We start from the raw sequence: 27,220 nt of genomic DNA on the forward strand, positions 1-27,220 counted from the left end.
CGCCTCTGCCGGTCGACACACCAGTGCACCGAGTCAGTCGCCGCAACCTAGGACTACCACCCCCTGCGCACGGGCCACTGGATTCTACTTCGGCGCCTGCCCCACGACCTGCCATGCAAGGTACTCATTACTACACCCTTCAGAATCCACGAGTGCCGAAGCCCTTCCACGGCAGTCAGCTTGAGGACGTGGAAGACTGGCTCATGCAGTTTGAACGCGTCGCAACTTTCAATCAGTGGGACGACGCCGCAAAACTTCGGAATGTCTTCTTCAGTCTGGAAGACGGCGCTCGTACGTGGTACGAGAATCGTGAAGAAGTTCTAACATCATGGCATGAGCTCTGCCGTCGTCTGCTCGAGACATGCACCAGCGTGGATCGTCAGGAACGAGCTCAGCGGGCTCTGCAGTCCCGTATACAGATGCCCAATGAGACTGTCAGCATGTATGTTGAAGACATGAAGCGGCTGTTCCGGAGAGCTGACCCTGCTATGTCGGAAGACAAAAAGCTCCGCCACTTAATGCGTGGAGTCAAAGAGCAGCTCTTCGCTGGCCTCGTACGCAACCCCCCCGGTACTGTCGCTGAGTTTTTGAAGGAGGCGGTTACAATGGAGCAGGTCCTTCAGAGGCGGTCCATCGTATACGACAGGCCAGTACTTGCTGCTTCCGTGACAGTCCTTCCCGGCATTCGGACAAAACCCTGATCTCCTACGGGACATGATCCACTCTATTGTACGTGTAGAGGTCCAGGAAATTTGCGGTGCGTCGCAGCCAGCGGTCGGCTCTCTTGCCAGTGTCATCCGCGAGGAGGTGCAGCAAGTGATCAGACCCCCGTTGCTGGGTGACAAACCTCAGCCCTACCGGAATGACTTCCACCACCCGACATACGCTGAGGCCCTGCGACGTCCTGCCCCAGCATCTGCGTCATGCGTTCCTGACCACCGGCCGACATACGCTGAGGCCCTGCGACGCCCTGCCCCAGAATCTGCGTCAATTGTTCCTGACCATCACGTCCCGCTACCTTCCGTGCAACCGGCGCAGTACTTCCCGAATGATCGGCCACCTCTGCGCAAGGCGGACGTCTGGTGTGGCCCCGACCGGAGTCGTTTGTGCTTCCACTGTGGAGAGCCCGGTCATTTATTCCGCCAGTGCCCATATCGTGAGCTCGGCCTGCAGGGCTTCCCCGGCGACGCGCCCAGACCTCCATTTGGTCAACGACCCCGCGATATTGAAGAATACTTGTCTCTGCAGCGTCTGCCACCCTCCGAGCGACGGCAGTCAAGATCGCCGTCACCTCGCCGACCGTCACCATCATCGGCAAGCCATAACTTCTCACGACCAGCGCAAGGCCGGTCGCCGAGCCCTCGCCGGGAAAACTGACGGCAGCGACCTCCGGGGGCGGGGTCGCTGGAACTCGACGCTCTACAGTCCCCCCCACAACGCGAACATCGGCTGGCAGGAACGTGACGACATCGGCGCCCACAGCTTCAGAACATGAGGACCGGTTCTCACTCGACATACCTGTACTTATTGACGGTCACAACATCAGCGCGCTGCTGGACACCGGAGCTGATTTTTCCATTTTAAGCGGCAAATTGGCAGCTCTCCTCAAAAAAGTCACGACACCATGGTCTGGCACGCAGAACCGCACGGCTGGCGGCCACATTGTCACTCCGCTTGGCCAGTGCACAGCCCGGGTCCATATCCGCAACTCCACGTTCGTTGTCAGCTGCCTGGTTCTGCGTGATTGTTCTCGGGACCTTATCCTGGGCGTTGACTTTCTCCGTGAAAATGGGGCCATCATCGATCTCCGTCAGCGCACAGTTACTTTTTCGACAGACAACGCCGATGACACTTCCCACACTCGCCCATGTCGCTCCGCCCTTCGCATTTCCTCCGAGAGTGTTTTCATCCCGCCACGCTCCAGTGTTTTTGTTACTGTCGACCGCGATGGGCTCCGTGACGGAACAGCAGTCGCCGAAGGCAATATTTCAATGTTGCTGACACACGGCCTTTGTACGGCCCGAAGCCTCGTCCACATACGCAATGGTAGGACCCAATTACTGGTTACTAATTTCACCCACGAACTTCGGCACCTCTTCCGCGCCACAGCGATCGCGTTTGCCGACCAATTAGCTGATGTTTCGGAATGTTTTGCGTGCACAGCCGTGGAATCTCCGAACATGTCTCTCGATCACATTGACATCAGCTCAGGGTTGTCCCAGGTTCAACGCCGCGCTCTCCGTACCTTTACACCAATACACAGCCTGCTTTGCGTCTTCTTCGAAAGTTCAACAGACAGCCATTACGAAACACCGTATCATCACGAGTGAAGATGCCCGTCCCATATGCCAACAGCCGTACCGTATTTCACCTAAAGAACGCGAGGCCATCCAAACACAAGTGAAGGAGATGCTCACTGACGGTATTATTCAACCATCTCAGAGTCCGTGGTCATCGCCTGTTGTTTTAGTTAAGAAGGATGGAACGCTGCGCTTTTGCGTCGATTACAGGAAATTGAACACCATAACTAAAAAGGACGTATACCCACTGCCCCGCATAGACGACTCGCTCGACCGCCTTCGCCGCGCCAAATATTTTTCCTCGATTGATTTAAAGAGCGGGTACTGGCAGATTGAAGTTGATGAACGGGACCGGGAAAAAACAGCTTTCATTACTCCCGACGGTCTATACGAATTCAAGGTGTTGCCCTTCGGCCTCTTTTCAGCGCCGGCAACGTTTCAGAGAATGATGGACACAGTTCTCGCTGGTCTCAAATGGCAAACTTGTTTAGTTTACCTGGATGACGTGGTCGTATTCTCCGAAACCTTTGACGAACATCTTAAACGCTTGCGGACTGTATTAGATGCCCTTCGGTCGGCCAATTTAACGCTCAAGCCCGAAAAATGCCACTTCGGCTACGAACAACTGAAGTTTCTAGGCCACGTTGTGAGCGCCGCCGGTGTCCAACCCGATCCCGTCAAAACTGCCGCCGTGGCCGAATTTCGGGTTCCTACCACGAAGAAAGCGCTGAAACGCTTCCTTGGTCTGTGCGCCTACTACCGTCGCTTTATCGCCGCCTTCTCCCAACTTGCCGAACCCCTGACCCGTTTGACGCGGGACGATACCCCGTTCGTGTGGACTACCGAACAACAGGAGGCTTTCAGAGCTACGCCGACGCCTGCACAGCAGCCCTGTTCTTGCTCACTTTGATGAGGAGGCTGCCACCGAGATCCACACAGACGCCAGCAACATCGGCCTGGGGGCTGTCTTAGTCCAACACCAAGATGGCGTGGAACGCGTGATTGTATATGCGAGTCGCGTTTTGTCTCGCGCCGAAATTAACTACTCTACCTCGGAGAAGGAGTGCCTCGCGGTTGTGTGGGCCACGATGAAGTTTCGACCCTACCTCTACGGCCGCCATTCAAAGTCGTCACAGACCACCATTCCTTGTGCTGGCTAGCCAATCTACGGGACCCATCGGGCCGCTTAGCAAGGTGGAGCCTCCGCCTCCAGGAATTTGACTACACCACAGTTTATAAATCTGGACACAAGCACGAAGATGCCGACACGCTCTCCCGCGCACCAGTCGACCTAGCTGATGACAGCATAGAGGACGACAGTCGTTTCCTTGGAGTGGTCAGCGATTGCTACGTAATGGCGAGGCAGCGAGATGACATCACCTTACGACCCGTCATTGACCATTTGGAGGGCCGCCCTGCTACCATACCCCGGGAGTTTTCCTGGAACCTCTCCTCTTTTTGCATGCGCAATGGCATACTGTTCAAGAAAAACTCGAGCCACGGCGACCGCGCCTGTCTCCTCGTCGTGTCGGCAGACCTCCGTGCCGACATCCTTTTTGCCTCTCTCGACGAGCCCACCTCTGGTCACTTGGGGTTTACACGCACTCTCGCTCGAGTACGCAAGGCCTATTATTGGCCTAAACTTGCTGCCACCATCCGCCGCTACGTCCGAGGTTGCCGTCGGTGCCAGCGCCGCAAGTCGCCTCCCCTCAAGCCCGCGGGTTTACTCCAACCAGTTGCACCTCCTCGTACGCCCTTTGACCAAGTCGGCATGGATCTTCTCGGCCCATTCCTCCTATCGTTCGCCGGCAATAAGTGGATAATTGTCGCCACAGACTACCTCACACGCTATGCCGAAACCAAAGCGATGCCGCGTGGCACATCGTCTGAAATTGCGCAGTTCTTCATGCATCGCATTGTTCTGCGACACGGCGCCCCGTCCAGCGTAATCACCGATCGGGGAACGGCTTTCACAGCGCAGCTCATGCACGAGGTATTCAAGTTGAGCCATACCAGCCATCGCAAAACTACTGCCTACCACCCGCAGTCCAATGGGCTCACCGAGAGACTAAACAAAAGTATGGCAGACATGCTCGCTATGTACGTCGGCGTCCAGCACAAGAATTGGGACGATATCCTTCCATACATGACTTTCGCGTACAATACGGCACTACAAGAAACCACTCACTTTACGCCATTTCGCCTTGTTTATGGGCGCGATGTGCACACCATGTTGGATGCCATGTTTCCATGCACTACTGACGACCGGGCGCTCATGCCACACGCGGAAGAATTTCTCCAAAACACGGAGGAAGCCCGCCAACTCGCCCGCATGCACATCAGGAGGCAACAGGGCTCAGATGCACGCCGCTACAACCAGTGACACCGCCACGTCGAGTACCAACCGGACGACCAAGTGTGGATGTGGACCCCTGTCCGTCGCCCAGGCATGTCGGAAAAACTCCTATGCCGCTACTTCGGCCCATACAGAGTGTTGCGTCGCATAACAGATGTGACTTATGAAGTTCTGCCCGACGGTTCTGTGCACAATCCGCGCCGTCGACCCCAGCCAGAAGTAGTGCACGTACTGCGTATGAAGCCCTTTTTCACGCACTGACAGCGCTTGCACAGTTGTTTCGGTTTTTGTTTTTTTCGCACAGGCCCGTTTTCCCCTTGTCATTTTGCCCCTTCGATTGTTGTTCCCCTACTTCCTTCTGTTAGCTCGTAGCGTCGTAGTGGTTTTCCGTATTTCCTTTCTTTTTTTCCGGGAGGGGGAGTAATGCCACCAGGTGGCCCCTGGTGGCATCAGAAGAAAAAGAGGTGAGAGTTGGCTCACGCGCCCTGAGGGCTGATTCTGTTAGCGCTGCTGGCGAACGGTGTCTCCTGCCTTGGTTCCGTGACAATATTAAAGCATGAGACACCTGTTTTCTGGGCAATTCGAGGTGCAGCGTACTGGCGGCCTTATGTCGAGCAGATCGAACCCAGGGTGCTTCAGAACCATAGCTGTCCAGGTCGACGCCGAGCACCGGCATTTACGAGGCTGTAGTAAGGAGCTGGCCGTTCAAGGACAGCTGTGCAGGTGTGAGCAAAAGATGGCGTCTACCCCATCGATTTGTGATAGACATAAAATTTGTCTTTTCAACCGACAGCGCCAGATCAATCTAGGTGCACCACTGAGAGGTCTCTGCCAGAGCGGTCTGAAGGCCTACTTGTTGGTGAATAAGGTCCGTGTGTACTGAACAAACGGTTACATTGTCCGCCTACATCAAATGAAAGACATCTGAAATATTAGCCAGTTGTCATGCCGAAGGCAACAGAGCGATGTGAATAATGCCGGGGCCAGCACAAATCCGTGAGGTACACTCCTCGTTATGGTGAAATAGCCAGCACGTTCCTTGCCTATGCGTATGGGGATGGAACGGTCTTCCAAGAACGAAGCCAGAAAGTTGCGTACTCGGCTAGCGAGATGGAGGGAACGTAGAGGGACCAAGATCGCTGAGTGGCTGGCGTTGTCATACGCCTTGTAAACGTTCATCGTTAGAAGTGTTCATATTTTCCGAGATCTGCCTCCGAGCAGCAACATGCTTGATAGGAGGTCGAATCTGTCCTCAGTGCCCAAGTATGGGCGAAAGCCAATCTGAGATGCGTGGTACCAGTTTATACCATTCCAGCCACCATGAGAGCCGCGTAAATATCATCCATTTCAGTAGCTTACATAGTGTGGACGTAAGCGCTATCGGGCGAACGTTGCTTAACCTACTAGGACCCTTTCCGGGCATCGGAACTGGGACCACCTCAGCATGTTTCCATGATGCTTGGACGTCTCCGGATGCCCAAATTGTGTTCAGGGCTTCAAGTGACCACTCCAACTGCAGGCCTTCAATATTTTTGAAAACCTCATCCGGCCAAGGTGCTTTACGCGGTTTTGTTTGATCTGTCGATGCAAGAAGCTCATCCGTTGTGAACTGCGTCTGCATACCTTTAATGTCCTCTTTCCTTGGAGGAGGAAAAAAGGCTATCTGAAAGAAGACTATTTTGGTAAACGAACGGCGCAGGTGATTGGTGGGAAGCTTTAAATAGTGTCCTGAGAACCTCTGAAGCGAAATCCCTTGGTGTCGGCCCCGAAGCAAGATATGCTCAACTTTCGGGGTCCTTTGAACGTTGCCAATTTGCATGCGACGACAAGTGCGCGATATCGATGCAGTAGTTGACGATGAGTCAAGAGACGCGCACCAATCCTGCCATCACTGGCAAAAAAGGCGCTTTTCATGTCGGCGATGCGCAGCTGTTGGCCGATGTAAAGTGTGTCGGAGTTGCTACGAAGATGGGTCTCGAGTGACCGCCAGTTCCGCAGGATGACAGGCTGCCCAGAGCCGCAGAAGGTGCTGATCCGGAGGCGGTCGGCATTCGTCCACCCAGCTTGAATGATAGGTAGTTGAAGCGCTCCACACAAAGCTTTCTGCAGATCAGATGTAGCTGATAGAAGGTAGTCCTTGAGTGCCGCCCTGAACCAATCCCCCTCTGTGACAAGAGAACAGCTGTTACGATGGCGCTGGGAATCAGGATCCAAACCGATAAGCAAAGGATGGTGATCACTGTCCAACAATCTATTTCTCGGCCCCAGGGTACAGCACCACCATGTTAGGTCTGGAGAGGATGGATGAGTCTGGGGATGCTCGATGCACTGAAGCAGTACGGGAGGGTTGAGCGCGGGTTTTCTCCGCCGCTGGCATTGCCGGCATGTCCGGACATAACGCTTGATACCTAAAGCGAGCTGGGGCCAGTAGTAGTTCTGCCAGATTAGGGATAAAGTGCGTGTAACACCAAGGTGGCCCGAAGTGGGGTCATCGTGGCAGGCAAGGAGGACTTCATCCCACAGATCAGACGGTACGACGAAGAGGTAAGCTGTCGGACTAGAAGTAGTGTTCTTTTTATAAAGCACCCCTCTCCGGAGGCAGATCGATGATAGCCCACGAGCTAGGTACCGTCTGATTACAGGGTGCCCGTCTTCGAGGTTTTCAATGAGCAGACGCAGCTTGGCGTTGGCACGCTGTCTGGAAACGAGCTGAAATGTGCTGACCGCTCTAAGGAAGTTATTGCCGTCGGTGGTGCCTTGTGGAGGTGGTTCGACGGGAACGCGTGACAGGCTATCAGCGTCGGGTGTGTTACCGGCCTGACTTGTAGGTGGCGGTGAAATTGAATTTTGGCAAGCGTAGTACCGAATGTGCTAGGCGGCCGCAAGTGTCTTTTAAATTTTTCTTCAAGCACAGGGAGTGGCGGTGGGTGACGACACAAAATGGGCGGCAATACAGGCATGGGCGGAACTTAGCAGCGGCCAGTACTACTGCCAAACATTATTTTTCGGTGGTAGTTTAACTCAGCGCGACAGTGCGCGGCTGGCATGGGCAATTACTTTGTCGACACCGTCTTGCCGCTGAACTAGAACGGCGCCAAGACTGACGTTGCTCGCTTCCGTGTGTACCTCCATGTTGGGATCTTCGTCAAAATGTGCGAGGATTGGCGGCGACTGGAGGCAGCGTCGTAGCTCCTCAAAGGCAGTCTGCTGTTTTCTGCCACCAGAAAATGATGTGTCATCCCGAGTTAAGACCGTCAGAGGGCTGGCGAGCTGGCCAAAATTTTAATAATGCGACTACTGCAGAAGCACAGGCCCAAGAGGCGTCTGTCTGCATTTTTATGGGCGGGGGCCGGAAATGCAGCAACGGCAGCAAGCTCGTCTGGGTGAGCACGGATTCCGTCAGAACTAATGACATGCCCGGGAAACTTCAATTCGGTGAACCCAAAGTGACATTTTTGTGGTTTGAGGGAGAGGTTGATGAATCGAATGGCCCTGAGGACAGTTCTGAGGCAGTGCAGATGTTCCATGAGCATTGCGGAAAAAATTATGACATCATCAAGATAAACACGACATGTCTGCCACTTCAAACCTTTTAGGACAGTGTCCATCATTGTTTGGAACGTGGCAGGAGCGCAGCAGAGCCCGAATGGGAGCACGCGAAATTCGTAGAGCCCGTGCTGTGTGATGAAAGCAGTTTTTTCACGGTACCTGTCATCAACCTCTATCTGCCAATAACTCCTCCTAAGGTCGACCGAAGCGAAGCACTTGGCTCTGCGAAGTCGGTCGAGGGAGTCTTCGATACGCGGCAGCGGATACACGTCTTGCTCACACTGCTAAGCCGCCTGTAGTCGTCCCAAAATCGCAGTGTTCAGTCTTCTTCGCGATGACGACAGGAGACGGCCATGGACTGGTTGACGGCTGGCTGACGCCGTCAGTTAGCATCTCTTTGACCTGTGTTTGGATAGCATCTCGCTCCCGAGGGGGCACACGATAGGGCTGCTGATGGATGGGTTGAGCTTCTTCATGCGTGATAATGCGGTGTTTAACAATCGACGTTTGTCGTAATTTAGATGACGACGTGAAGCGCGCAAGTGGCAATGAAATCGCCTCTTTTCAGCGGGTGGAAGGCATTGTTTTATGTCGACGTCGTTGACAGCTTCTCCGTCAGCTCCAGGTGGGCCCTCCTCGCAAGTAAAGCATTCGGCCACTTCCTGTACATGGTCGACGTAAGTGATGTCTGTGTCATGGAACAGATGTCGATGCTCATTGCAGAAGTTGGTAGCAAAGACATCTGCCCAAAAGTCATGAAGGCAGGCCAAAGCCTGATGACACCCCAGTCCCCTTAGTGAGTACGCGGTAAACATTAGGCTGGACAACCCGGAGTCCCGTATGTGGCTCGTCACAGGTAACTAAAGCGAAAATGCTAGCACGTGGTTGAACCGTTACAATATCGTCGGCGACTCGCAGACCGGATTTAGAACCCTGGTGCACCTACTTTTCTGTGGCCATAGCGGCAAAAAGCGTCAGAAAGTAATTCGGGAGGTCTATTGTAGCACCTTAACCTAAAAGGTCCTCAAAGGAAAACGCCGCGAGCTACAGAAAGAAAAATTATAAGTGTGACGTTAACAGTTCAGATGAATCGATTGATGGGCGAATTGATACATGACTAGATGATATAAAGCGCAAAAGGGACAGGACGAAAGAAGAAACAACACGAACAAGGCGCTTACTGCAACTGTTAACAGATCGGAATCGGGCAGATTGAGTGAGGAAACACACGCGGGGTAATTATATCCGAGCTGAAATCAAGAGAAAGAAATGGTCTCAGGGAGGGCGTGTAATGCGAAGGCAAGATTGCCGCTGGTCCTTAAGGGTAACGGAGTGGATTCCAAGAGAAGGCAAACGTAGCAGAGGAAGGCAGAAAGTTAGGTGGGCGGATGAGATTAAGAAGCTTGCGGGGATACGGTGGCCGCAACTAGTGAAGGACAGGGTTAATAGGAGGGACATGAGAGAGGCCTTTGCCCTGCAGTGGGCGTAGTCAAGCTGATGATGACAATGATTATAGCACCGTGCTCGCGAAGAAAGTCCATGCCAAGGATGACATCGTGAGAACATTCGCAAAGAACGAGAAATATAGCGACGAATGTGCAGCCTCGAACCGTAACCCGGGCCGCACACGTACCGAGCGTTGCGACAATATGTCCTCCGACCATGTCGGTGAGGCTTCCCCATGTTGGCGTCATTTTTTTTTTTCAGGGCCGTCGCAAGCCGTCCGCTAAGGATGGAGAAATCTGCGCCCCGATTGACGAACGCGCTGGCCTCCTTCGTGTGGACAAGAACAGGGATTTCCAAGGAGACTCTGCCTTCACCACGGCTCTAGGGATTGACTCATTCGGTGCGGCGGCAGACGGTGGTCGGCGACTGGGGTTGGGGCTTCGGGCGATTGAAGTGCGATTGGGTTCTTGCGGCGGCGGAAGCTGGCCGGTGATTGGGTTTGCGGCATCAGGGCGATTCGAGTGGCGTGTGGGGAAAACTATTAGGCGATGCGGCGTTCGACGTCAGGGCGATTCCGTTGGTGCTGCGGCAGAAGCTTTGCGGAGAATCCGCGTTCAGCGGCTCACCTCCAAATGTAGCCGCAGCTAGTTTTTGCGACGAGGGCTCGAGGAACCAAGTTGTGGTGAGGCATAACGGGGCACAGAAGGCGAAAAACAGCATGAAGAAGGCGATCGCGACTCGGGGCGGGGAGGACACGAGGATCTACGCTGACAGGTGACATACTCGGCGATGTCCTGAGGGTGCTCTCCAGGTCGTGGACGGGGGCTGTCGAGAAAAAATCCCTGAAGTCTCATTTCGCGATGGGGCGCTGAGGGTAGAGATCCCTGCCTCACCACAATGCTAGCAGAGCGGTCGTTCATGCGGAGTACGCCAGAGATTAGTCTTCCGTGGTGCCTGGTGCCGATCCGTCCAGTAAGCAAGCGGTTGAGCAGTGTGCACAGCGGCCACTAGAACAGTGGAAAGCGAAGGCCCAGGATGGGGCTGGGCGACACATGACGTCCGCGTACGTGACTGGCTGGACAGGAGCCGGGTACGGCACAGGAACGGATGGGGCCGGTTGCAGCGCCGGCACGACTGCAGCGGCTTCTGCCCTGATTACCTGCCGGACTTCGCGGATGGCGCTGGTGACGGAATCTATGAGAGGGGCAACTATTGCTTGAAGATGCCGCAGCTGCTCACGGAGAACAAAACGGTTGAGTTCGCGAAAGGAATCCGGATTCATCCCGGGATCCTGGTCGTACGGGCCCAACGTGGACAGCGTCGGCACTAGACGCAGTTGTCAGGCGTACTGAGGAGACCTGTGCTGCAGCATTTGCTCTATGTGCACAGAGTCGGCCAGAGCCTCCACGCCAGTGTTGGTCGGGTTCAGTACGAAGCCGGTTAAGAGCACCTTACGGCGCGCATCTGGTGCCGAAGCTTATTTTCTACCCTCAAAGCCGGATCGGCGCGATGTCAAAGACGCGTCACATCCTCGACGTAAGTGCATTGCAACACCCTCAATTGGAAGTTAAATTCGAGAGGTCAGGGCACGCTCCGCGCTCTCCCAGCGCTCGCTGTTGGCGTACGTGGACAGGAGCTGACATCGGAAGTCCGGCCACGAAGACAAGGTAGCCTCACGGTAGCCTCACGTCAAGGTAGGGTCACGGTAGCCTCAGGAGCCGTGCAGGTAGGCGTCGGGGAGAACCCAAGACTAAGAGCCCTTTTTTTAATTACAGCCGGGTCCCAGGAAACAGAGCCAACCGTCGCTTCGCCGTCGTCTTCGACCAAGCGCGGAGGCCGCGCGGCGCGTTAGACACGTGGCAATATTATTGAGCTGCTGTTGTGCTCCTGAACATTAGCGTTCACTTCCATGGTGCTAGAAGCAGATTTATTACCTAAAACAACGTGACATCCAGGATCGGCATCAAGAACTTTAGTATCAATGCGGGTACAGCTTATTGTCCTTGTAATAAATAAATTACTGTAAACATTATTTACGCTGTAAAACACTATTTTGAAGGATTTTTTAAACAGAGGTAGAACTTGTGCCTGCTCATAATTTTTTCTTACTTCAACTTAAAAAAAGCATATGCGATAATTCAAAGAAAATCTATTATTGTTAACAGAAGCCAGAATCTCTCCCATGTTCTCCAGCGCAATAGTGGCTTACACCAAGTTGTTTTCAAAATAATCGTTAAACGGAATTCCCGCTTTTATGTTGTAGTCTTTCAGTTATTAAAACTCAAAGGGGCTTGCTGGAAATAATTGCAGTGTGTTTAATTATAGATGTCTGACAGAGCGTCAAATCAATGACAGCCAAAGAATTTGAGTGAAAGTTTTCTGAATACTTAAGAAAGTAGCAATAATGAAATGAATTCATGAATGAATTAATGATTCTTTTAAGCGCAGCTCTCAGCTTGGATAAAATAACTTGGTACACAGAGGATGTGTTCTGCATGAAAAAAGAAAGGAGAAGGACTTGGTTCCCAGTGCATGTGCTATATCAAAGCCCTTAATGGCAGATGATACACACTACTCTAGCTGGATGGAAGCAGCACTAAAAGCAAATTCGTTGCCCCCAAGAGCAGAACGACAATCATTTGGAACTGCTTTCTGCACTAGCTAGAACACTAGAGCCCGAGACTTTGCGGGACGTGTGGCCAGTAGGAAGGAAACGCAAGCGAGAACCAATAATGCAGATGTGCACTAAAACCTGCAATAATGCGCCTCTAACAATATCCCACACTGCACTTACATCAGGCATCAGGCTGAGAAAGCTGGCACATCTGTAAGCCAACACCTCATTGCTTATTCTGAACATATTTCTCTTTCTCTACGCAAAAAATTCTATATGGTGACCCCCATAGTTCCATATATTTCCACATGGATTATGCGAAGTCCAAATGGAGTGCATGTAACCGGCATGTGCAATGTAGGAAGCACGTATGGAAGCTTGCAGCCTCTATATGATGTCATGTTTGCCTTGTAGAAGTTCTACGGATGTTTTATTGGAAAGTTTCTGGACTTCATAGAAATAAACGTTTGGATGTCCACACATTTTTCAACATCATATGAACTTCATATTCCGATAATTCTATACAAACCCCAAGTACACTGATAACAAAACAAAACACCCAAAAGGGAGTAAATGGCTTGTCCTCCAAGGCACACCAAAAAGAAATTTTTATTTACCCCATATACATTGACGATTTTATTTAGTCCCTTATACAAGGGAGTAAATTTTTTCTACCCACTGAAATGGAGCCAAAAAATGCAGTCATGTTTATTTATCCTGACATGAACATTGTGCGCAACTATGTCCTGTGGTGACTTAGTGGGCAGTCTACTCTGTCTGCTTGATCGAAGTCGTACCGCCGCGTTCAACCTTCATGAAAGCGAGGCAGGTACTCCAACTCTTCATCATCACTGCTTGCACCACTGATAAATGAGCATCAATGATTTCTCGCTGCTAGTGCATTTTTTGCAAGTAGGGAGCAACATTTTAACAGTGGGCATGACGCATGAGCAATTAATTACAAGCATTATTTTTTTGGAGCGCTGCTCTTAGGCGTTTGTGCTTTGCGTGCTGTCATGGCGCTGTCGGCACAACCGGTTGCCTAAAGAGCAGAGCGAAACGCACCATCGAAGGTGGCTTTCAAAAAAAGATTCTGGAGGGGGGCTAGCTGCATAACATGCCATCTGCCAGCGGTGGCAGGTGGCGTGTGAAGAGCTGAGCTTACATCTTGCATTGCCTACTGTCGTTAACGTCTGTCGACCTCTTGCTTCCAGATGGCGTGCCGAGGCTCTTGCAGTTTCTTTTCGAAGCAGTAATTTAGGATATGAAAACAATTCCGGCCACAATACAGTGCCTTTAACTTGCCATGTTTCCTGCAAAGGTTGATTTCAGTTGCATGCAAATCTCCGCGAACTGCTCTGATAGAGATGAAAACATACTTGCCCTAGACTGGAAATAAAAATTAAACACACTGTTTCTTCTGGTGACATTTGAATTCTCACCGAATTCCGACCCGACCCTCAACAAATATCATTCGAAAAAAGTTCTCTATTGCTCGAGGCCACAGAAAACTTCGCGTCTACGCGTCTCCGGGTCAACGTGCAACCATGCGAAACTAACCACTAGGCAAAGTGTACAAGGCGTGAGCGGGCCCTTCGCTAACTGCGCAATTGAAGGCAAGAGCCGGCGTGGTAAGCGTAAACTGCTTGAAATCCAAAGCAGATGCGCAAAAAAAGAACAAATATTTCTGAACTTGCCATCGTCAGAAACCGGACGAGCCATGCGCCTAAGACCAAGAGAAACGCAAAAACACGGACTCTGCGTGCTGCAAGGATGGCGCACGCTCACAGGAACTGCCGCGCAGATGACTGTCTCCTGGCTTTGTTCTGCCTCGTCAGCCCTGTCGCCGGTCGCTGGCGCGTTCGCATGCGCGCGCCATCGCTTTTGGCTCCACTAAACGGATGGGCAAAAACAAATCCGTTACGCGGACCCTGCTTCCAGATCTCCCCGATTGTCCACTCTTAATAAATTTCTTTCTCTGTGGGCAAAGTTTGTGGCGTAATGATTAGGTGTAGATTAGCGGCGTGCTTCCAGCCATGCAGTGCATGGCCCTTTCATCGATTCGATATTGAAAGATTTGAAAAGCGGCGTTGTTGGATTCGTTTTCGTCGCTAAAATTGCCGCGTCGTCCCAGCCATTCTGATAACTTGATTTTCGCGCATGGTCAGCAAGCGCACCTCGTGCATACCTTAATTAGGGACGTCACTTTGGCGGTCCTTCAGTCGCCATGTGAACACATGGCGGCTCCACATTATAACCCTGTCTGCAGCAGCCAAAAGAATCCGGTCGTCAACACCACAAAAGTTGATATCTGGAAACCGATCTTTGATGTTCACAAGCACGTTTCGTAGCTTGCAGGTTGGAACATGCCGAGGGCTCAGAAAATAACCAATTTCAAGCCTTTCAAACTGATTACTTAAGATAGCCTCGGCCGTGTGAACACTGCACGGCAGAAATGTCCATTATAAGCAATATAAAGCGACAGCCTTCTTTCTCCTCTTCGAATACGCAGAACAGTAAAGAAGCAGTCCTCTTATTTCTTCGGGGGAGGACATGCAGCGGACTCGCCCTTTTAAGAGCTTGGTATTAAAATCATTGAACTGCAGCCTGTTGTCAGGTGGATGAAGGCTGAAGGAAATTCGCTTCCCAAGTTATTACCGGCGAAAAAAGGATCCTGGTGGTTTAGCCGATGGCGAGCGTTTCGACCTTACAGGCCCCTTGGCGGAGGCAACACCCCACTTTGGCCCAAGCTTCCCGTAGACAATCAATCAATCAATCAGTCTTTATTTTCGCATACATTGTACAGCGAAAAAAAGGTGACTGGAGAAAAAGCCGCTACGTTGCGGCTTGACTGAGCTCCAGTCACCCATCAGCCATTAGCAGCGACGAAAGATGCACTTGCATGCGGAAACAAAAACTGGTTTGGCACATAGTGGCGAGAAAAATAAACATGCTAAATACAGGAAAAAAACAAAAATGCACACGTCAGAAATACCATAACTGGAAAACAAACTTGGATAAGACATTAATACATTATGTAACGATGGTAATAAACGACTTTTGTATGAATAATTCGGTAATACGTTTATGAGGTAGTTGTGCAATATCAATTTGTAGTGTATCACAGTGATTAAGTATTGTTGGTAACGTGTGTTGAGTCATCATTATGCCGTAATTAGTTCGTGATGCTGGAACCAACCAAGGTGACTGATTACGAAGACAGTAATTACTCAAAGGAGGTTTTCTTCTTCTTCTTCTTTCTTTATTCAATACTGCAAACCTTATACAGGTCCAAGCAGGGTGGGTAAAAGGGCAAACATAACAATAACAAAGTTAGTAAGCATCAAAGTGTGGCGAAAGGCAATAAAGAATCATTCCATTCCGTTACTGTGCGAGGAAAAAATGAAAACTTGAATAAATCTGTTCGTGCAAAATACGGCGTCAGAGAATTAGGATGATGGTGGCGTGTATACCTCGATGTTGAAAGCGACAGATATGGGGCAGGGTTAATAGCTAATTCTTGTTTCCAAAGCAAGTAAAGAAATTCCAAAAGTAAATTTTTTCTTCGTTGTGCAAGTCATTGAATACCATTAACCTGCATTATTTCAGAGGGCGAGTCATACGGGGAAAATTTAGAGTAAATAAGCCTTACAGCTTTTCTCTGTACCCTTTCTAGGCGAGTGATATTGTGTTTAGTAAACGGGTCCCAGACAACGCATGGGTATTCGAGTTTCGGTCTACTTAGTGAATTGTAAGCAAGTAATTTTATGCTAGGGGGAGAAGTTTTAAGCTTATGTCTTAAGAAGTATAGTTTGCGGAGTGCGGAAGAGCAGATGTTATCTATATGTAAATTCCATGATAAAGTGTTAGTAAGTGTGACACCCAAATACTTATATTTAGTCTCTTCCAGCAGAGGCGACGAACCTAGCCTGTAGTTAAAAGAAAGCGGAGCTTTTTTGCGAGAGAAGCGAAGAAAGACGGTCTTATCAGTGTTAAGTTTCATGTCCCACGTTTCACACCATTCAAAAATCTTAGCAAGAGAGGAGTTAAGATGGATTTGGTCGTCAATTGAAGTTATTTCATGAAAGAGCACACAATCATCGGCAACCAAACTGATTTGCACATTCGGATCAAGTTCAGTGTTAATGTCATTAATATACAATAAAAATAATAATGGCCCCAGCACACTTCCTTGGGGCACGCCAGAGCCGACTGGAAGGCAACCTGATTGTTGCTCATTAACTGCGACAAATTGGTAGCGATTGGTTAAATAATTTGTTATCCATATGATCAAAATTTCCGGGAGGCCAATGCGTCTGAGTTTTAATATCAGTTTGTCATGGGGAACTCTGTCGAAAGCTTTGCTGAAGTCAAGAAATATTGCATCAATCTGGCCGTTCTTATCAAGACATGAAGCGAGTGAGTGTATAACTGTCACTAGTTGTGTAATTGTTGAGTATCCTTTTCTAAACCCGTGCTGGAAATTAGAGAGGACTGAGTGCGCACCTAAAAATTCATTAATCTGGTTGGCAATAATATGTTCGACCAGTTTACAACATGATGACGTAAGTGATATTGGACGGTAATTTTTTAATAATGCACGGTCACCTTTCGTGTGTATTGGCACATCCCTGGCTATCTTCCAGTCGCTCGGTAGGCGTCCATGAAGTAATGAAATACGAAATATAATAACGAGAAACTTTGCAACAGATTCAGCATATCGCTTCAGGAACACGTTAGGAAGGTTGTTGGGACCACATGATGATTTAGTTTTTAAATTCAGTAGCATTGAAACTACGCCAGGGTATGAAATAAAATTTACATCTCAGAGGTCAAACACTGCGTCACTGGATGTCCAAGCACCGGAATTTGAAAACACACTGTGAAAGTAGTCATTGAAGTGGTGCGCAGTATCCCCGTGATCGGTAACTACAGAACCATCAACCAAAATTTGCGACACTGGTTTCTTTTTTTCGCTTATATAATTCCAAAAAAGCCGCCGCGGTGGCTCAGTGGCTATGGTGCTCGGCTGCTGCCCCAAAAGACGCGGGTTCGATCCCGGCCGCGGCGGCTAGAATTTCTTTGGAGGAGAAATTCTAGAGGCCCGTGTACTGTGCGATGTCAGTGCACGTTAAAGAACCCCAGGTGGTCGAAATTTCCGGAGCCCTTCACTACGGCGTCTCTCATAGCCTTAGTCGCTTTGGGACGTTAAACCCCACAAAACCAAACCAAACCAATATAATTCCAAAACTTTTTGGTTCTTCTACAATGAAATTTGGAAGCACTGTATTAAAATAGTTTTCTTTCGAAGAGTGTACTGCGCGTGCAAGCCCTTCTTTTAAATCCTTTAAATGATCTAAATGCAAGCGCCGTTTCTTTAACCTTTTTATCTTTCGCTTTAAGTGGATTATTTCACGCGTCATTCACGGCGTTTTTCTATGAACAAGTTTACGTTTGCTCGGCACAAACTTATCTATACAGTAGTGGCACATATCTTTAAAGCGGCGTCAAAGTGCGTTGAAATCAGTATCATTAAAATCGATGAGACATGTTTCCAAATGTTCTTCTATAATGGATGCATCATCTGCACGTGAGTAGTCTTTGAAAGAACGTTTCACAGGGTTATTAGATTGAGTACAAGCGACAATGAGCAAGCGAACACTGACAAGCAGGTGGTCAGAGATGCCTTCCATAACTTCAACAGTGTATTCCGGTAATCCTCTAGGCAAAAATACCAAATCCAACACAGATTTGCTAGTTCCTTGCACACGTGTCGGTTCCTGGACTATTTGAATTAGGTCATGCGTTAACATCATGTGAAGTACACTGTTTAAATTATTGCTGTTTTGAGGAAGGGATTCAAAACGCTCCCAATTAACTCTTGCTAGGTTTAGGTCACCAATAAGTAGCAATTTGCTTCTTTGGAACCGAGACATGTGCTCTTCCAGTTTGAACAGATAATCAGCTGAGGCATCAGGAGGTCTATAAATGGCAATCAGAATGAAGTTATGGCCCCAGCATGAGATATTTAAGCACAAACATTCAAGGCCGGGAATTTCCTCCAAGAGAACAGCCTGTATGTGGCCTTTAATTAGGACTGCAACGCCCCCTGAAAGACCGATCTCTACGAAAAACTTGGTAACAACTAGGGAAGACATCCTCGTCGGCTATTTCAGTCCGCAGCCGCGTCTCGGTTATGACGGCAATGTGTGGGTCATGTTCAAGTAAAGAAACCTCGAGAGGTTCTGTTTTGTTTACTACGCTACGAGCATTTAAGTTGATTATACGCAAGTGCTTGTCATATTCTTTGGAAAGGCGTCAAGGCTCGGGCTGCTCAGAGCGTTGATTGTTAATCTTGGCGCGCATGTTTTTTGTCTCATCCCAAAAGAACAAATCTTTATCAACCTTTATCATGAAGTAGGTGTACTTTTTTACCCTGCAGTTTTTCATCTTTCGCGCTTTCCCACAGCAGCTTCCGTTTCTTTAGCATTGCTTGCGAGTAATCGTTTTGTACAGACATGCCTGAATCTTTAAGCTTGCTGCAGTTTTTGAAATATAAGTTTTTTTTCGTTAAAATCTTGCAGATAGATGATTACCGGTCGTTTATGAATGCGGCCGATTGAAGTCTATGAATGCGGCCGATTGATTCGCACTGTACCTACAGCTTATCCCTCATTACGTCGGCGAGAACTTTTTCCTTAAGGGCCGCTTCCGTTTCATCGTCGCATTCAGAAATGCCATGAATAATTACGTTTGACCGCCTATTTCTGTCTTCGAGATCTGTTAGTTTCTTTTACTGGATGCCAATAACGTTTTCTACAGACTTTAGAATAGTTTGAACCTGATCCCCTTCCGTCCCAGCAGATTGAGATAACCTTTTGTCAAGTTGAGTGTACGTCTGTTGAAGGCTGTTTATCAATGTTTCGATGTTAGATATTTGGACTTTCATTTCTGAAATATCGTTACGGATAACAGCTTGACCCTCAAGCAACTCTTCAAACATTTCCTTCTGCGTGGGACCTGGGTTCGTTTCAATGTCCCCGCTGAGAAGCAACTTGCACACAAGAAGACATTCATAGGCAAGGTGAAGACACTTCCGTGGGCACGGCAGGACAATAATGCCACGACAATAAGTCCGTAGAGAACTACTGTGGGGACTAACCTGCAGAACGCAGAACAGGGTCCTGGTTAGCGTCATTGCCAATCCGCGTCCACCGTGCCCACAGAAGACGAACTGGTGAGGTGCTGCTTTTATAGTGGTGTTCCAAGGTGACGTCACACTGCGACTACCAGGTGGTGTCGCTAGCAGAGCCAGGTTGCCAGGAAATAAATATGCTGTCATCTGTCCAACATTGCAATCCGGATGAAGTTGATTGACGCCGACGATATCGCTTTTGTACCCGCACGTGTAGCCGCTCGTTGCCATAGGTGCACCGATCTGGAAAATGCTAAGTCTAAAAACTTGTTGCTAAGTCTAAAAACAAATCTAAGGTGCCTTTAAGGGCCCTTTTGTAAGTGGAAAGTAATTTATACATATATATGTCTTGTGTTTTGATGATCTTATGTGCAATAAAAACTGGTGCTGTGTGTTCGAAGAATGGCACATTTGAAACAGCGCGTAGGGCTCGTTTCTGAAGAACAAAAATTTTCTGCATGTTCGTTGTAGTGGTGTTGCCCCATATTAAAACACAATAACACAAATGGGAATGGAAAAGAGCATAATAAATAACACGTATCACTGCAGTTGGAGGGAATAGGCGACATCGGTTTAGCATTCCCACAGCCTTGCTTAATTTTGACGAAAGGTAGTTGATGTGATCATTCCAGGACATGTGTTCTGAAAAAATCACCCCAAGTGATTTGACACATTTGTCTACAGATACTATGTATGGACCTAAATTAACAGTTTTTGGGACATCAATTAATCAGCTGCGGGCACGAAATATCACGCATTTTGTTTTCGATTCATTTAGAATCAACGAATTGCTTTTACACCAATCTTGCAGTTTGTAACAAAAAAACCCTTGCCTTTGTTTCTAGTTCCGCCATGTCCTTCCCAGAAAAAAACACAGTACAGTCGTCGGCGTAGATAAAAAACCGGCAGTTATTTTCTAGTTTTACAATATCATTGATGTAGTAAAGAAACAAAATAAGCCCAAGGATACTTCCTTGCGGAACTCCTGATTCTATACATCTGAGGCGCGATGATTATTTATGTCCGTGAATTGGAATCGGTCTTTCAGATAAGACTGCATCAGTTGTTGATCAGTTCCTCTGAAGCCATATCTTTCAAGTTTGCCTAGCAAAATTGAATTGAGTTTGCCTAGAAAATTCAGTTTGCCTAGAAAATTGGCACCTCCGGCCTCCCCCGACCGGGGGAAATTGGCAGTCGCCTTTTCCTGTCCTCTCCTCTGTCTTTAAATTTTGGATATCTTTCTTACCACTCTTTTGTCTCTTCCTCTCTTCTCGTTTTTTTTTTCATGTTTGCTGGCGGCTAGGGTTAACCTTGTGTAACCAACCACCCTGAGTTACTTCATATTGGCTTATAGTAGAGATGTACCGTCTTTGTCAAAAGTAACCAGGCTGCATGGTTTGCTTCTAGCTTGTATAGTGGCTTTCCTAAAGCCCGAAAGGTTTTGGAAGGTACGAAGACCCCCAGTCCTTCCCTTTAACGAGCATTTCAGCTTCAGGGAAGCTGGAAGGGCTGCACTGCACGAGCTAGAAGCAAGCCATGCAGCCTGGTTACTTTTGACAAAGGCTGTACCACTGAAGATGGCAGGATAATTTTTGAAGTTTTTGTCCCCCCTTGTTTGGGCTCCGCGGTGGGTGGCTGGCACCGGGCCGAACAAAACATATATCTTATGGCTTCTTCAGAACTATCGCCATCCTCAAAAAATGGTAGACCAATGTAACCAGTGAAGTTTTCTCGAAAGAGAAAGAACCTTTTTCTAAATACACATAATCCATGCTGAATCGCACGAAAATACAGCCAGAATGAATTCACCCTTCCCTGTTGAAAAGTCTCTGACAGAATCATTGAGTCATGGCTACAAGGTGACGAAGTTGCCCAGTGGTGACGTACTGCTTGAAATCCGCGACAAAAATCCAACTGCCCAAAATCTCTAACATTTGCTCGATCGGAGAATCCCCAGTAACTGTCCATGCCACCGTTCCCTGAATACTCTGCGTGGTGTAATATATGACAACGACCAAGTCTATCTCACAGGTGAAGAAATATTAGTAGGACTCAAGGAACAAAGCGTAACCAGCGTACACAGGATAAAAATCAGATAAAATAACAAAGTCCCCACGACGCCAATTATCCTCACCTTTGCCTCCTGCACACTTGCTTGATCAATAGACGCAGGATACACGAAAATATCTGTCCGCACGTGAATGCCTATTGTTGCTCCTGTGAGAACAGATAAAGAAAAACTTGAAAGAGAGGGTGCCCGGACCAACGACGCTTTGCCAGGCTTAATACCGAGTCAAGGTAAATGAAAAAAAAATATATATATGCGCCAAATAAAAAATAAATTTATAGGAAACATTGCAGCAGTAAAAGTTAATAAAAAAAATCAAAAGAAGACGAAAAAAGCCACATAACAGTCAAAGAGACAATGACAGGCAGACAAGGCACAGCGCGCAGTACGCGGCAGAAAAAAATTTAAAAAACGAGAAAAGTAAAGCAACAGTACAGTCATGGTCTCAATAACAAATAGGACGAAGCAAAGTGCCGGCCACAGCGAAAATAAGAGGTGTAAAAACACAATGAAAAATTGGGTGTGGATTAGCTCTGGTTAAACCTGGACGGACGCGATAGCTACAGCTGGCCGAGTGGAGCTCGCTGGGTCGAATTGGAAAGTCAGTCTTTCCCTACTGAGTTTAGCCGGGCGTTCGTTCTTCATCTTCATCCCTGGACGTAGATTCACAGTTACTGCGTAATTTCCTTTCCTCAAATTCATTCTCTTCATTACAACCTCTCTTCCTGTTGTTTTTTCTTTCACTCCCACTTCCTCCCTTCCTCTACAAACGGACGACGGGTGTCCAATGAGATATGCGAGACAGTTACTGCGTAATTTTCTTTCCTCAAATACAATTTTCATTTTGTTCATTATGGCCCCTCTTCCTCTTTCTTATTTCACTCCCACTTACTCCCTTCCTCTACAAATGGATGACGAGTGTCCAATGAGATATGCGAGACAGTTACTGCGTAATTTCCTTTCCTAAAATACAATTTTCATTTTCTTCATTATGGTCCCTCTTCCTCTATCTTATTTCACTCCCACTTCCTCCCTTCCTCTACAAATGGATGACGGGTGTCTTGAGATATGCGAGACAGTTAATGCGTAATTTTCTTTGCTCAACTTACAATTTTAATTTTGTTCATTATGTCCCCTCTTCCTCTTTCTTATTTCACTTCCACTTCCTCCCTTCCTCTACAAATGGATGACGGGTGTCCAATGAGATATGCGAGACAGTTAATGCGTAATTTTCTTTCCTGAAATACAATTTTAATTTTGTTCATTATGGCCCCTCTTCCTCTTTCTTATTTCACTCCCACTTCCTCCCTTCCTCTACAAATGGATGACGGGTGTCCAATGAGATATGCGAGACAGTTACTGCGTAATTTTCTTTCCTCAAATAAAATTTTAATTTTGTTCATTATGGCCCCTCTTCCTCTTTCTTATTTCACTCCCACTTCCTCCCTTCCTCTACAAATGGATGACGGGTGTCCAATGAGATATGCGAGACAGTTACTGCGTAATTTTCTTTCCTCAAATAAAATTTTAATTTTGTTCATTATGGCCCCTCTTCCTCTTTCTTATTTCACTCCCACTTCCTCCCTTCCTCTACAAATGGATGACGGGTGTCCAATGAGATATGCGAGACAGTTACTGCGTAATTTTCTTTCCTCAAATAAAATCTTAATTTTGTTCATTATGGCCCCTCTTCGTCTTTCTTATTTCACTCCACTTCCTCCCTTCCTCTACAAATGGATGACGGGTGTCCAATGAGATATGCCAGACAGTTACTGCGTAATTTTCTTTCCTCAAATACAATTTTCATTTTCATCATTATGGCCCCTCTTCCTCTCTCTTATTTCACTCCCACTTCCTCCCTTCCTCTACAAATGGATGACGGGTGTCTTGAGATATGCGAGACAGTTAATGCGTAATTTTCTTTGCTGAAATACAATTTTAATTTTGTTCATTATGTCCCCTTTTCCTCTTTCTTATTTCACTCCCACTTCCTCCCTTCTTCTACAAATGGATGACGGGTGTCCAATGAGATATGCGATACAGTTAATGCGTAATTTTCTTTCCTCAAATACAATTTTAATTTTGTTCATTATGGCCCCTCTTCCTCTTTCTTATCTCACTCCCACTTCCTCCCTTCCTCTACAAATGGATGACGGGTGTCCAATGAGATATGCGAGACAGTTACTGCGTAATTTTCTTTCCTCAAATAAAATTTTAATTTTGTTCATTACGGCCCCTCTTCCTCTTTCTTATTTCACTCCCACTTCCTCCCTTCCTCTACAAATGGATGACGGGTGTCCAATGAGATATACGAGACAGTTAATGCGTAATTTTCTTTCCTCAAATAAAATTTTAATTTTGTTCATTATGGCCCCTCTTCCTCTTTCTTATTTCACTCCCACTTCCTCCCTTCCTCTACAAATGGATGACGGGTGTCCAATGAGATATTCGAGACAGTTACTGCGTAATTTTCTTTCCTCAAATAAAATTTTAATTTTGTTCATTATGGCCCCTCTTCCTCTTTCTTATTTCACTCCCACTTCCTCCCTTCCTCTACAAATGAATGACGAGTGTCCAATGAGATATGCGAGACAGTTACTGCGTAATTTTCTTTCCTCAAATAAAATTTAATTTTGTTCATTATGGCCCCTCTTCCTCTTTCTTATTTCACTCCCACTTCTTCCCTTCCTCTACAAAAGGATGACAGGTGTCTTATGAGATATGCGAGACAGTTAATGCGTAATTTTCTTTCCTCAAATACAATTTTAATTTTGTTTATTATGGCCCCTCTTCCTCTTTATTATTTCACTCCCACTTCCTCCCTTCCTCTACAAATGGATGACGGGTGTCCAATGAGATATGCGAGACAGTTAATGCGTAATTTTCTTTCCTCAAATACAATTTTAATTTTGTTCATTATGGCCCCTCTTCCTGTTTCTTATTTCACTCCCACTTCCTCCCTTCCTCTACAAACGGATGACGGGTGTCCAATGAGATATGCGAGACAGTTACTGCGTAATTTTCTTTCCTCAAATACAATTTTCATTTTGTTCATTATGGCCCCTCTTCCTCTTTCTTATTTCACTCCCAATTCCTCCCTTCCTCTAAAAAATGGATGACGGGTGTCCAATGAGATATGCGAGACAGTTAATGCGTAATTTTCTTTCCTCAAATACAATTTTAATTTTGTTCACTATGGCCCCTCTTCCTCTTTCTCATTTCACTCCCACTTCCTCCCTTCCTCTACAAATGGATGACGGGTGTCCAATGAGATATGCGAGACAGTTACTGCGTAATTTTCTTTCCTCAAATAAAATTTTAATTTTGTTCATTATGGCCTCTCTTCCTCTTTCTTATTTCACTCCTACTTCCTCCCTTCCTCTACAAATGGTGACGGGTGTCCAATGAGATATGCGAGACAGTTACTGCGTAATTTTCTTTCCTGAAATAAAATCTTAATTTTGTTCATTATGGCCCCTCTTCGTCTTTCTTATTTCACTCCCACTTCCTCCCTTCCTCTACAAATGGATGACGGGTGTCCAATGAGATATGTCAGACAGTTACTGCGTAATTTTCTTTCCTCAAATACAATTTTAATTTTGTTCATTATGGCCCCTCTTCCTCTTTCTTATTTCACTCCCACTTCATTCCTCTACAGTGCAGTTCGGGTGTGCACCGAGTGCGACCACGGCCGAGGTGCAGCCACGCTGGAAGTGCGACCATGCTGAAGAGGCGAAGTGGTTGGTGTAGTGTAGCCATCGCTACAAAACAAAACAAGACAAAACCAAACCAAAGTCGCAACACAGCCAAGGTCACAAACACACAGTCAAAGCAATGTTTACTGATGATGTAATGCCTTTTTTATGGTGCAAGGGCATGTATGGACAAAGTATTTTGTAGACAGAGTGCCCTGGTGCAAAGTATTTGTTTTCTCAAGGAGGGGTGAAAGACCGTACTCAAGAGGCCACATCGAAAGCGCCTATGCGTATATCCGCTACCACAGCCGCTGCTTCAGGTGCAAACGGTTTGAACATGGCTCACAGAGCTGCCGTAGTCAGGAAGCATGCGCGAAATGCTTCGCCACGGATCGGATCTCCGAAAAATGTACTGCTCCCCCTCACTATCTGAACTGAGGTGGGAATCACATCCCCTATTCACGATCACGCACATGATGGAAAATATAGAAGGATATCAGTACACTGAAAACAAATACAAATATTACATTCAAGGAGGCAAATCAACGAATCAAAGTGAATGAAAGCACGAAATTCGCTGATGCGGTGCGATGGGTTAGTGCAGCACACCGGCTTTTAAAGCCTGGCCAGGCCTCACGGAACGGGGCCCCGGCAGGGCAATCCAGGCAGCGAAAGGTAACTCGCCAACTCCGAAAGAAGGCCCGTCGACCTCCGACTCGGCATGCCACAAGGGTCCTTCCAACAGGCAGAGGCATACCACTCGTACGCCCATGGCTTCTCGCGACTCCAGAGCCCCCAGGGAGGCAGTGGATACCACCCGCAGCCTGGTTTTGTTGGACTGGTGGCGAAGCTCTGTAGAAAAGGAAGCCAAGAATAATGCCTTCTGAAAACTACCCTTCCCCATCTCCCAACACACTAAAATATAGAATTTATGTGTCAGTGGAGCAGTAGGACAGTAATCAGCGACTACACAGACATTACAGACATACTTAAATAAACGTCGGCCCTAGGTTTGCGTCTTCAGGAGACAAACCTAGGCCAATATGCACAAATATCTTGAAAAAATTCTCAATTTTCCGACGAGATAGAGAACAGGTAACAAGGCTGGGAGGTGATGCTGCAATCGTAACACAAAGCGGCGTCCCAGCACGAAAATTATCCTAGAAAACAAACTTTGAGGCTGAAGCAGTCAGTGTAGTTACACGCAAAACAATAAAAATACGCTCCGTATATATTCCACCACATCTCACAGTTACTCTCCGCGATTTGGAAAGCCTTTTAGACCAGGGGCATGAAACATGTGTGGTAGTTAGGGACTTCAATGCGCACTTGCTTTTTTGGGTCTGTGAGTGCACAGACACCAGAGGCCAAATATTTGAAGATCTTACGCTTACAAATTACATATGCCTAATTAAAACAGGAAAAGTTACATATTGCTCTCCGAGCTCAAAAAAAAAATCAGCTGCCTTGATTTAACCTTCCTATGACCATCAGTTTTCAATGGGTTCGCTTGGGATGCTATAAAATGAACCTCGAGGAAGCCACCACTTACCCCCAGCTTTAAAATTATCATTCTCAATTGAAATCATTCTAACACGACCTCGCGCTGGAAACTCCAACTAGCTGACTGGTTACTATTTGCCTCAAATGGCATATTCCCTTAAAAATTCGATGATGCACTAATCATATACGAAATGAACGAAAAATTTACTACCTGCATAATTCCTGCTCCAAAGGACATCAGTACAAGAAAGAACAAATCACACGGTTTGGTGGAAACAGGAGTGCGCATTAGAAAAAAACACAACAAAACAAAACATGGGGAATCTCTCGAAAGTACCCAACAGCGGAGAACTCAAAAAGAACGAGGTCCTAAGCACGACGTACTCTCACAATCGCCAGAAAAACTGTCTCGGAAGAAATATGTCTCCAAAATAAACAATTCAGTACAGTCCAAGAAATTGTCGCATGAGGTACGTAAATTCAGTAGCGACTAT

The 27,220-nt window shown here is 47.6% G+C and overlaps 1 pseudogene; it reads left to right on the forward strand.

Annotated features, from left to right (window-relative positions):
* Window positions 1–714: 714 nt before the first annotated feature.
* Window positions 715–7,443, forward strand: LOC149326907 (uncharacterized; annotated as a pseudogene).
* Window positions 7,444–27,220: the final 19,777 nt, after the last annotated feature.

The sequence above is a fragment of the Amblyomma mixtum genome, chromosome 10 (genome assembly GCF_055824585.1).
Source record: "Amblyomma mixtum isolate Tamu chromosome 10, ASM5582458v1, whole genome shotgun sequence".
In the NCBI taxonomy this organism is placed as follows: domain Eukaryota; kingdom Metazoa; phylum Arthropoda; class Arachnida; order Ixodida; family Ixodidae; genus Amblyomma; species Amblyomma mixtum.